The sequence below is a fragment of the Rutidosis leptorrhynchoides genome, chromosome 7, assembly GCF_046630445.1.
Source record: "Rutidosis leptorrhynchoides isolate AG116_Rl617_1_P2 chromosome 7, CSIRO_AGI_Rlap_v1, whole genome shotgun sequence".
Taxonomy (NCBI): Eukaryota; Viridiplantae; Streptophyta; class Magnoliopsida; order Asterales; family Asteraceae; genus Rutidosis; species Rutidosis leptorrhynchoides.
Window position 1 is genome coordinate 94,487,742 of NC_092339.1, and position 19,750 is coordinate 94,507,491.

A 19,750-nucleotide genomic window follows, 5' to 3' on the forward strand; every position below is an offset into this window, starting at 1 on the left:
ATCCCGGAACGGGAAAGATGTACCAAGATCTCAAGAAACACTTTTGGTGGCCGGGTATGAAAGCCGATATTGCTACATATGTGGAGAATGTTTGACTTGTTCTAAAGTCAAAGCTGAACATCAAAAACCATCAGGTCTACTTCAACAACCTGAAATCCCGGAATGGAAATGGGAAAACATTACCATGGATTTCATTACTAAATTGCCAAGGACTGTAAGTGGTTATGATACTATTTGGGTAATAGTCGATCGTCTCACCAAGTCAGGACACTTTCTGCCAATGAGAGAAGATGATAAAATGAAGAAATTGGCACGAATATATTTAAAGGAAGTCGTCTCCAGACATGGAATACCAATCTCTATTATCTCTGATAGGGATGGCAGATTTGTTTCAAGGTTTTGGCAGATGTTACAGCAAGCATTGGGGACTCGTCTAGACATGAGTACCGCCTATCATCCACAAACTGATGGGCAGAGTGAAAGGATGATACAGACACTTGAAGACATGCTACGAGCATGTGTTATTGATTTTGGAAATAGTTGGGATCGACATCTACCATTACCAGAGTTTTGATACAACAACAGTTACCACTCGAGCATTAATGCGGCACCGTTCGAAGCACTTTATGGAAGGAAGTGTAGATTTCCGATTTGTTGGACCGAGGTGGGGGATAAACAAATTACGGGTCCGGAGATAATCCAAGAAACTACCGAGAAAATCATTCAAATTCAACAACGGTTGAAAACTGCCCAAAGTTGACAAAAGAGCTACGCGGACATTAAAAGAAAAGATATAGAATTTGAAATTGGAGAGATGGTGCAGAGTGAAAGGATGATACAGACACTTGAAGACATGCTACGATCATGTGTTATTGATTTTGGAAATAGTTGGGATCGACATCTACCATTACCAGAGTTTTGATACAACAACAGTTACCACTCGAGCATTAATGCGGCACCGTTCGAAGCACTTTATGGAAGGAAGTGTAGATTTCTGATTTATTGGACCGAGGTGGGGGATAAACAAATTACGGGTCCGGAGATAATCCAAGAAACTACCGAGAAAATCATTCAAATTCAACAACGGTTGAAAACTGCCCAAAGTTGACAAAAGAGCTACGCGGACATTAAAAGAAAAGATATAGAATTTGAAATTGGAGAGATGGTCATGCTTAAGGTATCACCTTGGAAAGGCGTTGTTCGTTTTAGAAAACGGGGGAAACTAAGTTCGAGATACATTGGGCCATTCAGGATTATTGATCGTGTTGGACCAGTAGCTTACCGACTCGAATTACCTCAACAATTAGCCGGCGTACATAATACCTTCCACGTCTCGAATTTGAAGAAATGCTTAGCTAAAGAAGATCTCACTATTCCTTTAGACGAAATTAAGATTAACGAAAAACTACAATTCGTTGAGGAACCCGTCGAAATAATGGATCGTGAGGTTAAAGGACTTAAGCAAAACTAAATACCAATCGTCAAAGTTCGATGAATGCTCGTAGAGGACCCGAGTTCACCTGGGAGCATGAAGATCAGATGAAACAGAAATACCCGCACTTATTTCCAGATGATGCGTCAACACCTCCATCTACTTAAAATTTCGGGACGAAATTTATTTAAAGGGTAGGTACTGTAGTGACCCGAACTTTTCCATGATTATATATTATATGAGATTCATATTTATATGATTAAATATTTCCAACATGTTGAGCAATCAAACCTGTTATGACTTGATTAATTGAAATGAGTTTATGTCGACAATTGACCACCCAAATTGACCGGCGATTCATGAACGTTAAAACTTGTAAAAATGACATATATATATATATATATATATATATATATATATATATATATATATATATATATATATATATATATATATATATATATATATATATATATATATATATATATATATATATATATATATTTAACATGATATTATTATAAGTAAGTATCTCACTAAGTATATTAACAATGAGTTATATACATAAAATGAGACTACTGAATTAAGAAACTCGAAACTATATATATAACGATTATCGTTATAACAACGTCTTAATTAAAATAAATACATATGTATCATAATAAGATATTGATACACTATGTTTAACATAATAAAATGATAATTGAATATATCATTAAGTGTATTAACAATGAACTACATATGTAAAATAAGACTACTAACTTAAGGATTTCGAAACGAGTTATATATGTAACGATTATCGTTGTAATGACGTTTTAATATATATATATATATATATATTCATATACCATGTTATCATGATAATATAACAATTTAACATCTAATTGGATATAATAATAATGGGTTGATTACATTAAACAAGATCGTTAACTTATAAGCTTCGAAACAACACATACATTTAACGACTAACGATGAGTTAACGACTTAATTAAAATGTATATATATATTGTATTAAGATGTATTAATACACTTTTGAAAGGCTTAATGACATGTAACAAAATACTTACACTTAACAAAAATGATTACATTTACATTCCCATTCGTTTTCATCAACAATTCTACTCGTATTCATACAGTAGTTGTACTCGTATTGCACGCAGCTTCTAGATGTATTTACTATTGGTATATACATATCAAATCATCACCTTAGCAGCCCTAGATCAACCATCAAACATGTAGGAACCATTCTTTGTAATCTAGTATGAATTATTTATCAAGATTACAAAAATATTATTAATCATTCATGAATTATTTACAAGAAAACAAACTTACACATCCTTTATATCTAATCCATATACCAAGATCAAAAACATATACAAACACCTTCATTCTTCAATTTTCTTCATCTAATTGATCTCTCTCAAGTTCTATCTTCAAGTTCTAAGTGTTCTTCATAAATTCTATAAGTTCTAGTTTTATAAAATCAAGAAGACTTCAAGATTTCTTTCAATCCTTTTAATCCAATCCAACAACTCATCAAAGATCAAGAATTTCCATCTAATCTCAGTAACTTTTCATCTCATAATTAAGGTAATAAACTTATTCAAGCTTTTGTTTAATTCATATAAACATAACTATCTTAAATCAAGATAGAATTCTTACTTGAACTTGTTTTCTTGTCATGATTCTACTTCAAGAACTTCCAAGCCATCAAAGACCCTTTGAAGCTCAAGTTTATTTTTCATAATTTTAGTAGGTTTACCTACTATACTTGAGGTAGTAATGATGTTCATAACATCATTCGATTCATATATATATAACTATCTTATTCGAAGAATATAACTTGTAATCACTAGAACATAGTTTAGTTAATTCTAAACTTGTTCGCAAACAAAGTTAATCCTTCTAAAATAACTTTTAAAATCAACTAAACACATGTTTCATATCTATATGATATGCTAACTTAATGATTTAAAACTTGGAAACACGAAGAACACCGTAAACCGGACATACGTCGTCGTAGTAAAATCGGGGGCTGTTTTGGGTTGGATAATTAAAACTATGATAATCTTTGATATAAAAGTTGTTCTTCTGGGAAAATTATATTTCATATGAACATTAAACTATATCCAAAAATCTTGGTTAAACTCAAAGTAGAAGTATGTTTTTCAAAATGGTCATCAAGACGTCGTTCTTTCGACTGAAATGACTATCTCCTTCAAAAACGACTTGTAACCTGTAACTCTGACTATAAACCATCACTTTTTCTATTTAGTTTCATAAATTTTAGTTCGATACGAAACCATAGCAAGTTGATTCACTCAAAACGGATTTATAACGAAGAAATTATAGGTAAAACAAAATTGGATAGAATTACTAGTTTTAGCTACGGAAATTTTTATAACAAATCTATACTAACTATATCTTAGCTAAATTTCTTGTATTATACATGTATTGATAGACCATAGACACGTATACAATGTTTTGACATATCATATTGACATCATCTATATATATTATTTTGAATAACCCATAAGACACTATATGCGGTAATGCTCGAGTTAGCATATTATGGGTCGAGGTTGATTCTAAAATAATATATATACCATGGGTTGTGATCGAGTCTGAGACATGTATACAATGGGTCGTGGATTAATTCGAGATAATATGTATAATATGGGTCTTGAAAATATTAAGACAATATACTATATCGATTTATTTATGTACTACTAACTGTGAACCACTAATTGTGGACTACTAACGTTGGACTGCTAACTTAACAACTTAAATCGTCAACACATAATAAAAATGTTGTGAATCTATTTCGATCATACTTTGATATGTATGTATATACTTGTTATAGGTTCGTGAATCGACCCGTGGTCAAGTCTAATTCTCGACGAATTAAAAATTTGTGAAAGTGAGTTATAGTCCCACTTTTAATATATAATATTTTTGGGATGAGAATACATGCAGTTTTCTAAATGTTTTACAAAATAGACACAAGTAATCGAAACTACATTCTATGTTGGATTATCGAACCGAATATGCCCCTTTTTAGCTTGGTAGCCTAAGAATTAGGGAAATGGCCCCTAATTGACGCGAATCCTAAAGATAGATCTATTTGGCCTAACAAGCCTCATTCGGGTTACGGATGCTTTAGTACTTCGATTTATCATATCCGATGAGAGTCCCAGAATGATGGGGGATATTCTATATGCATCCTGTTAAGGTCGGTTACCAGGTGTTCATCATATGAATGATTTTTATACAGATTGCTATATGCCTGTATGTTACTTATGAAAAATGAAATCTTGTGGTCTATTATCACGATTTAATAAATATATAGGTTAAACCTATAACTCACCAACATTTTTGTTGATGTTTTAAGCATGTTTATTCTCAAGTGATTATTAAGAGCTTCCTCTGTGGCATGCTAAATTAAGGACAAGATTTGGAGTCAGCATGCTTGTATAATATTGTTTAAAAACAGCATTCGAGAACTTACTTTGTTGTAACATATTATTATTTGTAAACCATTATGTAATGGTCGTGTGTGAGCGTCATATTTTAGATTATCATTACTTGATAATCTAGGTTATGTCCTTTAAACCTTTGTCGATAAAATAAAGATTATGGTTTGTTTTAAAAATGAATGCAGTCTTTGAAAAACGTCTCATATAGAGGTCAAAACCTCGCAAAGAAACCAATTAATATGAAACGTTTGTGATCGATATGAACGGGACATTTCACCTAGTATGCTTGAAGTAAATTTGACGATCTAATTGTCATATAATCTTCTAATCAATCATATCCTAAAAATATTAAATATTTAATTTAATAATCTTGATTAGTGCTGAAACATTAAGAATCTTTGGTATGAATAAAACAGAATAGGCTTATGAGTAAACTTTAAAGCCAATTCAAGAAAGAAAAAACATTTTGACAACTAGTTATTTATTTGACTGGTCTCATTTTTATCGATGTAAAGGTAGAGAGACATTCTTTTGGGTAACATACACTAGTATATAAGTTATTGCACGGGGATGCATAAACCTTGTTTTACTTTTAAAAACATTGTAATAAAGCAACCCTATAATTTTAGTGTTCTTACTGTAATGTACACTTACTTATTCATACAGTCGTAGAAAATACCACTAGCTTTATTTTCTACCAATAAAACTTCTTATCTCTTACTAGCTGTGGAAATAAGACCGAACTAAAACCTCGGACTAAAGCAAACATAAACAAACCAATACCTAAATAAAGGCCAAGCAAAGTACGACACTAATAAGCAACCGAAACATATCTAATGAGTGATGAACATACAATTGAACGATCAAAACACACACACCTTTGATACATTCATTTCAATTATTTTGTTACAACTGAATTCGTGAAACTACTGCTTACCTATTTAACTACGACTAACCATGATTAACAAACTCTAAGAATAATTTACAAAGGACTACCCTATACAATGATAAAATACAAACTAGTCCCTGTATAATAATAAGTTAAGTTAGCCTGAATTACTCATTCAGTCCTTGTACATTAATACTCCCCCTCAAGTTAGGAGTGCAAATAGTTTGAAACTCCTAACTTGTGTAGTAATACATTATGTTGTTCTGTAGGAACAACCTTGGTAAATACATCTGCAATTTGAGATTTGGAGGGCACATATTGAGTTCTAATTGCTCCAGATTTAAGTTGATCTCTTACATAGTGACAATCTACTTCAATGTGTTTAGTACGAGCATCGAAAACTGGATTTGCTGCAATGTGTAAAGCAGCTTGATTGTCACAAAGAAGCTCAACTGGACCAATATCATTTAACCCTGGATCCTTTAATAAAGTGACCAACCAAGTGATCTCACAACATGTAAGAGCCATTGCCCTATACTCAGCCTCTGCAGAAGACCTAGACACCACATGCTTCTTCTTTGATTTTCACGAAATAGGAGAATCACCCAGTAAAATACAATAACTTGTGGTAGATCTTCTAGTCATTGGACAACTTGCCCAATCTTAGTCACAATATGCTTTCAACTCAGCAAAACTATTATTTGCCAATAGAATACCCTGTGCAGGTGCTAGTAACAGATATCTAAGCAGATGTTTGACAGCTTGCATATGTACAGAGGTAGGGTTTTGAATAAATTGGCTCAAAAGCTGAACAATGTAGAAAATATCAGGCCTAGTAATGGTAAGATATATAAGCTTACCTATTAACCTTTTGTACACCTCTGGATCTGATAAAGGAGTACCTACATCTACAGTCAACTTGACATTTTGATCCATAGGAAGTTTATAAGGTTTTAAATTCTGCACACCTGCTTCTTTTATGAGATCCAATGTGTACTTTCTTTGTGAGATAAAAATGCCTTGATCAGATTTTGATATCTCCAAACCCAAAAAATAACTCAAATTACCCAAGTCCTTCATATGAAAGGTTGACTTACTTTTCAGCTGACTAATATGAGCAGCACTATTACCAGTAATCAACAAATCATCAACATAAACCAAAACTGCAGTAAATTTTTCATGGTCTTTCTTAGTAAACAGAGAATAATCAGCCTTTGATTGCTGATAACCAAAAGAGAGTAAGGCACTAGACAATTTAGCAAATCATTGTCTTGGAGCTTGTTTTAAACCATACAAAGATTTCTTCAGCTTACAAACAATGTTACTTTCACATTTAACATTTTGAATAAGCTCCCCCTTACCAACATAACCCATTGGCATCTTCATATAAACTTCCTCAATTAGGTCACCATGAAGAAATGCATTAGACACATCCATTCGACATAAATCCCAGCCATACATAGCTGCAACTGCAAGCAAGGATCTAACTATTATCATCTTGGCAACTGGTGCAAAAGTTTTAGTATAATCAATGCATTTTCTTTGTCTGTTACCATTCACCACCAGGCTTGCCTTTTTTCTATCTACAGTACCATCAGCTTTCAATTTGGTTTTGTATATCCAATGATAACCAATAGCTTTCTTCCCTTCAGGTAAAGTAGTAACATCCCAAGTATCATTTAATTCCAATGCAGCTAGCTCACTATTCATAGCTTTACACCAACCTGGATCAAGTATTGCTTCTCTAAATAATACAGGATCCACTTGTGCAAGTAAACAGCTATAAAGACTTGAAATTGAGTCTGAAGAATAGGATATGATACTTTATTAACAATAGGTACATGATGCATAGTGGCTTGATTACCAGGAATAACATAATCTTTATGCCACACAGGTGGTTGAACACTTCTACTTGATCTTCTTACATTACTAGGCTGATGACTAGTACTTTCATTAACAGTTGAAGATTCAGTAACAGCAATCACAGCAGGATCATCATAGATAGAAGGATGAACATATTCTTCTTGATTTATAGACATAGACTTAGGTAATGGAAGTAAAAATTGACTAATGCTTGATGCTGAATAAGGAAACACATGTTCATAGAATTGAACATCCCTTGACACAAATGTAGTATGAGTTAATAGATTATATAACTTGTAACCTTTTTGTTGAGCAGGATATCCAAGAAACACACAAGGAACACTCCTCTCTTGAAATTTATCCACAACACTAGAGGGATTAACAGCCATAACAAAGCAGCCAAACACTTTCAAATGTTCATAAGAAGGTTCTTTATTCAACAAAACTTCATATGGAGTCTTATTATGAAGAACAGAAGATGGATATCTGTTGATAAAATAAGCTGCAGTGGTAACACAATCACCTCAAAAATGAACAGGTATGCTAGACTGAAATCTCAATGCTCTAGCTACCTCTAGAATATGTCTATGTTTTCTTTCAACTCTTCCATTTTGTTGAGATCTGTCAGGACAGGATGTTTGATGCTCAATTCTTAAATTTACCAACAAATCACCCATTTTGCCTTTGATGAATTCTAAGGCATTATCTGACCTGACAACTTTTACAGTCTTGTTAAATTGATTTTTAACAAACTGTAAAAAGGACTTAAATACCTTATAGGTATCACTTTTGTTAACCAACAGACATATCCAAGTAGCCCTACTACAATCATCCACAATAGTCAGAAAATACCTATATTTTCCCTGTGTCACAACCTTACACGGGCTCCAAATATCAAGATGTATCATATGGAAGATAGTTTGAGAGTGTGAACTACTAACAGGGAAAGGTAACTTGGTAAGTTTAGCCATAGGACAAGTAACACACACTTCTTCATTCCTTTCATTGACCAAAGTAGACATAGAAGGAATACATTTCAACTTTGAATTAGACACATGTCCTAACCTTTTATGCCACAAACTATAAGAATTCACAACTTTACTAGAACTAGCACAAACACCTTTACTATATGAAAAAAGACTACAATCTTTTCCAACTTGTGACACCATCTGAGCAAGCTTTTGATCAACTTGATCCACAGGTAGATTGATCAAATAGTACAGAATCTCCTTTCTCTTACCCAGCCCTATCACCTTCCTGGTTGTCAAGTCCTGAACAACACAGAATAGTGGATAGAACACAACAACACAAGACTCATCTTTAGTTAGCTTTGGCACAGATAAGAGACTAAACTTGAATGATGGTACAACTAGCACATCCTTCAATACCATGTCATTTGCCATTTTAAGTTTGCCAATATGAGTAATAACAGAAGTATTACCATTAGGAAGTCTAATTTGTGGATTAAAAATTAGACTTTTAGCATCAATCATATTATCACATATAGGTGTCATATGATCAATAGCACTAGTATCTAATATCCATTCAGTTTTAGTACAAGTTTTAGACAAGATACCTGCAGCAAAAGGATGATCCATTTCATCATTTTGTGCTAACTGAGGCACACTTTTGAGCAGTTGTTCAAATTGTTCAGAGGTGAACATGATATTGTTACCCTCTACATGAGCAGCAGTCCTCTTAGGCACAAATTTCTTAACAAAGTTTTATTGCTTAACAACAGGTGGTTTGTACTTACTATGCCAAGGTGGATATCCAACCTTTTCCCAACACCTTTCTGGTGGATGCCACCTGAAACCACAAATTAAGCATTTTTCTTTATCTTTCTGAGTCAATTTGCTGTACAAAGCAGTGGTTTCACTTGAGTTAAACATCTCTCTTTGTGACTCTTCTTGCTGTAGCATGTAGCAAGCAGTTTCAACACTAGGCAAAGGAGACATAAGAAGTAGCTGACTTCTCAAAGCACAAAAATGATCATCTAGCCCATTCAGAAATTGAAACAAATGTTTTTCTTCTTTCTGCAAATTTATAGCAGACAACAGAGCAACAACATCTAATGCAGTGGCATTAACACGAGGAAGCTGATTCAATGAATCCAGCTCTTCCCAAATGCACTTGATCTTAGTGTAATATTCATTGATAGTCATACCTTGTTGTTCAATAGAATAGGTTTCCTTATGCAACTTATACTTTCTTGAACCATTGCTTAGAGCAAACCTTTTCTCCAATTGAGTCCAAATCTCAGCAGCAGTACCAACAAACATAATGGATTTGACAATTTGATCAACAACAGAACTCATGATCCAGCTAATCACCATATTGTTACACGTGTCCCACAGTTCAACTTCATTAGTATTAGCTTCAGATCAAACAACACTACCAGTAACAAAGCCAATTTTGCGTTTACTAGACAACGCAATCTCCATGGATCTTCTTCAGGATCTGTAATTTTGAGCACCAGATAACTTCTCTTGTATCGCCAATGATGAAGGTCCATCAGAAGGATGAAGATACAGTGGACTTTGAAAGTTAGGTTGAGCCATAACAAATTTAACACAAAATCACAAAATTATGGTTACGCTAAAGCAAACACACACAATAACAGCACCAATTAACACAACAACACAACGAATTTCACAAAAATTCGATTGATAAGACGAACGAAGAAGATGATAAACACACAGATCTCAATCGCTACGCTCTGATACCATAAAGAGTGATGAACACACAATTGAACGATCAAAACACACACACCTTTGATACATTCATTTCAATTATTTTGTTACAACTGAATTCGTTAAACTACTGCTTACCTATTTAACTACCACTAACCGTGATTAACAAACTCTAAGAATAATTTACAAAGGACTACCCTATACAAAGATAAAATACAAACTAGTCCTTGTACAATAATAAGTTAAGTTAGACTGAATTACACATTCAGTCCTTGTACATCAATAATATCCAAACAATCAAATAGACGATATGAACGACACAACATCCAAACGAGTAGGCCATCCGAATTAAACAACTTTTTTACCTTTTCGAGTCTTGATAATCGGTCTGACAACCTTGCCTTCAACCTTCATGCGGTTTGAATCCTTTTCCAATCGTGACTTGAACGGGATTAAAATTAAGTAATTCTATTATTTTTTGAGTCGTATATTATTTTTCTAAGTAATTAATTTTGTGAAAAGGGTAGAAACTATTGACGTTAATTATTTAGGAGATATGGTGACGAAATGAAAAAAAAACAGTGACAAGTCATAGAGGTTTATATTTATGCAATACTACTGTTACTACTCTTTGTCCTATGTTTCTTTACTTCTTGTTTTATTTTATTTTTTCTTTTAAAAATTTAAACAAAATTTATATAAGTAATATATCTATGCTGATAGTAAGAGGAGATTAGTGTAAGGTTTTAGTAGGTATACGGAGACACTGCATCGTGATCGGAGATCACCAGACCCCTCCTCAGTCACGTGACCTTTGTTGACCATTAACCCTCCTTTGACTCTCACTTCTACAGTTCTACTCCTCTACTATATTTCCCCCCAAAAAAACATAAATTTTTGATTAAAGGAGAACTTTTATTAAACAAAGAAAGATCTCAAACTAATACAAACTCAAAAACAAGCCAACAAAACAGATCGCACACAAAACACGACCCAACAAAGATATACAAACTACAAACGCTACAACGAACCATCAACTAAACCCATCCGACAACCTAAACCAACAACAAAACACAAGAAGCTAAGCGACGAAGCCAAGATCACACACCTAAAATCAAAACAAATCATCTAAAAAAACAAACGTAAACTAACCAATACAACATAACAAGCAAAGCGAACAAAGCCAGAACCTTACGCTTAAAATGATAACTGATCATCTAGAAAATAAAACATAGAAGCAATCGAGACAAATAATTAAGCAACAAAACAACAGTCAACAAAGAACGTTACCACTTCTATGTTAAGGCCCCAACAAATTAGTAATCTAATTTTGAATGAACTTGAGTACTGAGTAAGTGAGTAATATTATTTGAATAGTATTTGAATAATATTATTTACATAACGTTAAACCCAATATTAAGAACTAAAAAAGCTAATTAATAAAATAAAGATCGGCGTTTACTGACCAATGCTGACTGATGTTATGCGAGGTGTATATAAAATAGTTATTAATTTTAGCAGAAAACACTATTAAATACGATACAATTTTACACAAGATATTTATTTATTTATAGAATGGATATACTTAAACCTTGCTACAACACTTATAGGCAGTGTACCTAATCGTACAGTAGTGTAGTTTTTAGTAAGTCCGGTTCGTTCCACAGGGAAATCTTTAAACAAAGCTCAACGCTATATTAGTTTACTTTTATAAAAATACAAATATATATATATGTAATATTATTATTATAAAGGGGGGTTTTTACCGTTTAATGACCGGTTTGTCGATTTTAAGACTTTAGTCGCAGTTAAAACCTAATGTAAAATATAAAATAAATACAAGACTTAAATTAAAGCGTAAAGTAAATAATGATAATGAAATTGTGAATAATAAAAGTGCGATAAAATAAAATTGCGATAATTAAAAAGTACGATAATTAAAAGTGCGATTAAATAACAATAAATAAAAGTACGATAATTAGAAGTGCAATTAAATATAAAATAAAGGAAATTAAATATGAAATAAAAGAATTATGCTTATTTAAACTTCCGTAATCATGATGTTTGACGTGTTGATTTTAGTTTTATGCCCATGGGTTAATTGTCCTTTGTCCTGGATTATTTAATATGTCCGTCTGGTTTTTGTCCATAACAGTCCATCAGTCATAAATATAAAGTGCGAGTGTCCTCATCGAATTATTCTTATACCCGAAGTTAAATATTCCAACTAATTGGGGATTCGAATTGTAACAAGGTTTTAATACTTTGTTTAATGAATACACCAGGTTATCGACTGCGTGTAAACAAAGGTTTTACTACTTTGTTAACAATTACACCAATTACCCTTGAATGTAATTTCACCCCTGTTTTAATTATTCTAGTGGCTATTAATCCATTCCCGTGTCCGGTTAAATGAACGATTATTCGTACATATAAATACCCTGCCCATCGTGTCCGATCGAGTGTATATGGTAATTTATAAGGACGCCCAATTGTAAATCTTTATATTAACATTAACAAACTATCATTTAGTTAAACAAATATAAAGCCCATTAATAGCCCATAGTCTAATTTCCACAAGTGTCGTTCTTTTGTCCAAACCCCAATTATGGTACAAAGTCCAATTACCCAATTTTAGTAATTAGCCCAACATCATGATTACTTCGTTTTAAATAAGCATAATAATAACTTAGCTACGAGACATTAATGTAAAAAGGTTGAACATAACTTACAATGATTAAAAATAGCGTAGCGTTACACGGACAGAATTTCGACTTACACCTTTACAACATTCGCTAACATACCCTTATTATTAGAATTATAATTAAAATTAAAATTAAAATATAAATTATATATATATATTTTACGTATATATGAGAGAAGAGAGAAAAAGATATTGAAAAATGATCAGAATTCGGTTTGCTTTATAGGCAGAGTCGATTTTTGGGGCTCCGCGACTCGCGGTGAAATCCTCTTCAAGCTCCGCGAGTTGCGGAGAATGAATTTACAGCTCAGTCCTTGGAGTCTTTCTCTGCCGACGGTTTTTTATTTATAAATATAATATATATATAATTAATATAATTAATTATATATTATATTATATTTATATACATAGTTAACTTGTAATTTTTAGTCCGTTGCGTCGAGCGTTAAGAGTTGACTCTGGTCCCGGTTCCGGATTTTCGAACGTCCTTGCGTACAATTTAATATCTTGTACTTTGCTTTTTGAATCTTGTACTCTTGTAATTTCGAGACGTTTCTTATCAATAATTGGAACCTTTTAGATTGTCTTTTGTACTTTTGAGCTTTTTGGTCGTTTGCATCTTTAATTCGTCGAATCTGTCTTTTGTCTTCACCTTTTATTATTTAAACGAATATCACTTGTAAATAGAACAATTGTAACTAAAAGCTTGTCTTTCTTGAGGAATAATGCTATGAAATATATGTTCGTTTTTAGCATTATCAAATATTCCCACACTTGAGCGTTGCTTGTCCTCAAGCAATATTATCTTGAAATACTAGAATCACTTCTTTATTCTTCACACTTTGTACATCAGTGATTTCTCTACGGCGGTATAAACAATGGTAGTAACGATATGGTTTACAGTCCCACATGACTATAAAAATTTAGATCCATTAAGAAAATTGGATCTTTATGAAAACATTTGATCTTTTGAAAATTAAATCTAGTTTTTACCCTAGATAAGTTTTCCGGGATAACCCTTTACCGGTATTTGCAAAATATTTTTGTGGGTTTGGTGGGTTTCAGATTTGAAAATTTTAGCTCAACACTTATGGTTTTGTGTTACCCACTTGCTAACCTTGTATTAGGAAAGCAACACGTCCAGTTTACTTGTTCCGTATATTACCTTTCGATAAACTACCGTCCGGTTGTAAAGGAAAGCGTTGAACAAGCAACTGTTAAGGCAATGTCCCCTGACATGCTTTTAATTATGGTCTGTAACGTGTCGGACGCAATTACTATCCTTGGTAGGAGCAATAGTAAAGCTCACCCTTATAATTTTTCGGTCTGGCACAAGGTCCTGTCTTTGACCATGCTATGCAACCACCGTTCTTACGGTTGACACCCGATTTAGTTCAGGTGACCAAATGAATTCCAGGTGAATTCCTAGGATTTTACGTTCAATGGTAATGAACGCATTGAAAATAGGGTTTTCAGAAAACAAATCGGTTTGTAATTTTGATCAAAATATTTTTTCGTTCAAGCTCGAGTTTAGATATCATTTAATTCCATGAGTTTGTAATTCTCAATCTTTAAGGTCAATCTCTAGGATTGAGTAATATCAGTCTTAAAAGCTGATTTTTAATCTTTAAGGAGATTATCCTTTCTGGGGATCTGATTCATTAGTCTTATCCAGCTAATTTGCATGGTGCCTCCCCATTGTACGAGATAAAATACTTCTCATGGTTAGGATAAATCTGACCACTTGGCGACCCTGTTTAATGCTGAGGTCCGTGGATTTCCTGCTGATTTTAGTGATGACTTTTCTAGATTTTTCGTCAACCTACAGCTGGTCTGGACGACAACTTCATGACCTAAATCAAGAAGCGCGTTTCTTTTTCGGAAGACTTTACTTCCTTTTAATGATGGAATTGATTCATCGTATAGATCCATCTCTTCTTTTCTTTCATCGGGTAAAACAGTTTAGTTTAGTCCAAAGCAAAAGTATTTTCAGTTATTTGTTACAGATATATGTGACATATGTTTAAAATAACTTGGTAAATTTTCCCACACTTGTCTTTTATTTTCCTTTTTATCGTCCTCTATTCCATTTTAAATGAATTTTAACATTTTAGTTTGTTTCTCAATTTATGTCCTTTCCGAGGTAACAATAATTTCGGTGTTAAAACCTAGTTTTATCGTTCATAAATATGTATAAACATGATTTTTAGTTCATTTAATTGAAAATTTTGAAAAATTTTACTAGAATTGGGTAGTCAGTATATAAGACTAGGGCTGTTCTTTTTTTTTTTTATCAGAGAGCACTAGATTCTAATACAACTACTGCTTTACTAGTATTTTTAATGGTAACCAAGTGTATAAAGTAAAAATTTTTAAAATCCGAAAGAATTTAACCCCTTCCCACACTTAAGATCTTGCAATGCCCTCATTTGTAAGAAATCAGTAACAATTTAAATTATTGAGGGTGATTTGTGTGAAAATGATTAAATTTTTACCAAAGTTTCCAAATATATTGGCGTTTGTTTGCTGAATGATAAATGGTGCACATCATTTGTTCATTCCGTCTTGTTGTTATTTCACATATATTTTGCATCTTGTCGTCAAAATTAGTTGCTTTTGCTGAACTTAATGCCAGTCTTTGAAAATGCGTTGTTTTACCCTGTTGTGTACATAAGATAAACTGCAAACATATATACATATTTTTGAAGTTTGGTATATTACCCCACATTCAAAAATTATTAAAATCTAAGAATAAAAGTTAGACAATTATAAAAATGATTACAATATTAACAAAAGTATTAAACGTATCAATAATTACAAATTACAAAATAAAAAAAATAAAAAAAAAATAATAAGTATACTAAGGATGATATTGGTACCAATAGGGGTTCCAGGCATAACCATAGGTGCTATAGAATGCTTCGGCAGGGTCATACGTAGGATACGGTGGCTGCATCTCTATAGACCAAGGAGGGAAGATGGGTTTCGGTGTAGGAATATAGTTTCTACCTATATGTTGGCAATGAGCTATGATTTGGTTCTGATGAACTTGCCAATCTTCAAATGCTCTCTGTCTAGCATTTTCGTATTCCTGAGAAGCTATAAACCTATGCATTTCTTGCATCTCATTCCCCCCTCCTACATTACCTTGTTGTTGGTTTCTCTCCACCTGTGGATGTCTACCATGGTATCATACTGCGGCGTTATTTCGCCTCTTCAAAACTTTCGCACCATGGTATACATTTAAACCTATAGTATCGCGGGGTTCTGGTTCTTCTACTAATAATCCCCCCCGACTTATATCCACACCGAGATATTCACCAATCAAAGTAATAAAAATACCACCTCCTATTATGCTATGTGGTCGCATCCCCCGAACCATAGCTGATAAATAATAACCCACACAATACGGTATACTTACAGCGCTTTGTGGGTCTCGAATACACATATGGTAAAACAAATCCTGTTCATTTACTTTTTCCTTGTTTTTACCCCTTTATGTAATCGAATTAGCTAAAAACCTATGTATCACTCTTAATTCGGCTCTATCTATATCCAAATAAGAGTAATTTCCCCCTTTGAAACGGTGATGGCTTGTCATTTAACTCCACACACCGTGTGTATCAAAATTTTCATCTATCTTTCTACCGTTTAGTATCAATCCTCTACAATCGGCAGACGCTAACTCCTCAGGCGTATATATACGTAAAGCCTGAGCCATGTCCAGTAAAGACATGTGGCGCGCATCGAACCGCCTAACAAAAATCTAATAAAAGAACGATCGGTTAAACTAGCTACCCGATCATTCAACTCTATACTACATAACAATTCTTCACACCATACTTTATATACAGGTCTACGTATGGTGAATAAATGTACCCAGTCATTAAAAGAAGAATTACCATACCTCTGTACAAGTAATTCCCTAATTGGCCTGGCCAATTCTACAGCTTCTAAGGGTCCCCATTCTATGACCCTCGGTACCTCAACAACCTTAGAATGAAGAGTATGCAAACCCCTTTGATATTTTGGATAATCTATCTAAAGTCTGTCAAATCTCAGGTTCGGGTGCAACTCTTCCAAGTGCATATCGGAAAAGGTCATGACTGGATGAGGTATATCCTGCTTGTAGTAGTTATCCACCTCCTGTTGTTCCAAATTCTCAGCAGGAGCATTGCGGGCTTGGGATGAAGATTCACCCCTTTCATTCTGCAAAACACATCAAACACAATTTTTGTGCATCCAAATATGCATTAGTGTCAGCAAAATCATCAATCAAAATAATTACAATGACATTATCAATTTATATCAAACTTAAGCTTATTTTCACATTTTTATCAAATCTACACTTTTTCAAATAAGCATATACGAAAATTTTCGCCAAGTTCATAAGCATTCAACTCAAATAACATGTCAAAATAATCATTACTAGCAATCAAACAAGTCTCAAATGGCATTATCTTTCAAAAATCAAGTTCATGAATTTTAGACTTGAAAAAGTCCACTTTAATTCTCAAAATCATGTTTAGGCTCAAAGTTTGGATCATTTAACTACCTAGACATGTTACACTACTTATTTTAGCAACATTTCATGACAAAAATCGGCCATAACCTGTTTATATCAAAAAGCCCCAAATTTGCTCAAGAACACAAACCCTAGATTATTCAAAATTTGAAGTTTAAGGCTTCTAATCATGTTAAACAGCATCAATCTAGGTTATACAAGCATAATACATAAACAATTTAAGTCTAATTACACTAAAAAGCATCAAAATCAATTTGGGAAAAAAATAGCTCAAGAACACCAAATTTCGAATTAAATGGTGTTTAGGTGTAGAAATTTACCGTTTTTCTTGAGTAATTCTTAGATAGCATCCTTCTCAACATGATTTTAGCAAAAGATTTGGTGATTAACGGTTAAAAATTGTGATTTTGGGGTGTATTTTGCGGGGTTTTTCGTGGGTTTTCGCAGTTTGTTTTTGAGTTTTTGGGTTGGGGACTGAAACTGATCGTTCAGCTCTTTTTATTTTTTTCTGTAATCCGGCCCCTCCGCGAGTCGCGGCGAAATGCACTTCAAACTCCGCGACTCGCGGAGTTTGTTTTTTTTTTTTTTTTTTTTTTATAATCATTAACTTTTGAAAACAATTAAGAAATTAATTTTAAAATTTTGTTTCCCTTATTATTTAGGACGAGGTCGTTTCGGATCGATGTCCTAGTCCGTCTCTCGACAAAATTTTAAAATTTGTCTTTTTGTAGCGATTGTTTTAAAAGCTAAGATTTTTGGGTTTTTTAATGTTTTTGACATACTTTAAATCAATAAGATTAAAAATAATGATAATAAAAGTTCTCGTCCCTCCCATGGGTAAAGCAATTTCGGTTCAAAGACCTAGTCTTCAACTTACGACGAATTTTAAAAATCATATTCTTAACTTAATGAGATAAAGTAAATTTTTGTTTTTAAATTCACACAACTTAAATATGAAATTCAAAATTAATATTAAAAATTCACACCAAACTTAAAATTTGAAATGCATAAAATTAAAAATTTATATTTTAAAAATTAAAAATTCACACCAAACTTAATTTAAAAATTTATAAATTCATATCAAACTTATATTAATTTTTCAAATATTTACAATTTTAAATATATTGTTTTTACAAAGTTTACAATATTAATTTAAGATTTAAATATTAATTTTAAAAATATGGTAAAAATAAAATTAAAAATCTTTTTGTCTTTTTATCCCACTTTAATCAATCAAATATTATCAAAAATATGCGCCCCTCTTTTCGGTAAAGTAATTTCGGTTCCAAGACCTAATTTAACTCATGACGAATTTTTGAAATATTTTGGGTTGATTGATTAAAGATATTTATACCTTAAGAATAAACGTTAAATTTCGCAGTGATGTAATAAATTTTTGAATGATATCAATAATTTCGGTCGCCAAACCTAATTTTATTCAATACCAATTTAATACTTTTTAGCGAACAAATTAGCGTTTATTATCAAAAGGTTAAAAATAAAAATAAATAAAAAATAAAAACTGTACAGACTTACCTGTGAGATAGTATTCTTAGTTATATGATCTATCTCATTCATAAGATAGTCGGTTTAATTGGTTTTCCATAGCTACATAGGCGTAACCTCGAGCATTCAGTGTCTTTTCTTCTAAACATATGAACGGTCCGTCTCTACATAAAGTAACAAATTCGGTATTTGAATAGGTTTGATTATTTGAACATTTACCTCCATGTGACCATTTTCCGCATTTGTGACATCGTTCTAGGTGTCGTGCTCTTCTTTTCGCTGCGGATTTTGATTTTCCGTTACCAAATTGTAACTTATTATCTTCACATCTGGATTCTTTTCTAACTCCGTCCATTCTTTCTCTGATTACTGATACTAATTCACTCGGGAGTATGTCATTATTACGTTTAGTGATCAAAGCGTGTAGCATTAGACCATGGTTTAGTTCACAGGCAGTCTTCATTTCCTAAAAAAAATAAAAATTCAGAATGGGGGGAGAAGACTAGTTCTTTAGGGTCTGCTAGGGAAAGACCATTCGGGTTCCATTTTCGAGAACTACATGAAAACAGACAATCTAACTCTAACAGAAATACATATTATCCTTTAAAGACTTGATTCTCCCCACACTTAGTTAGCTGTGGTATCGAAATTGTGATTAACTT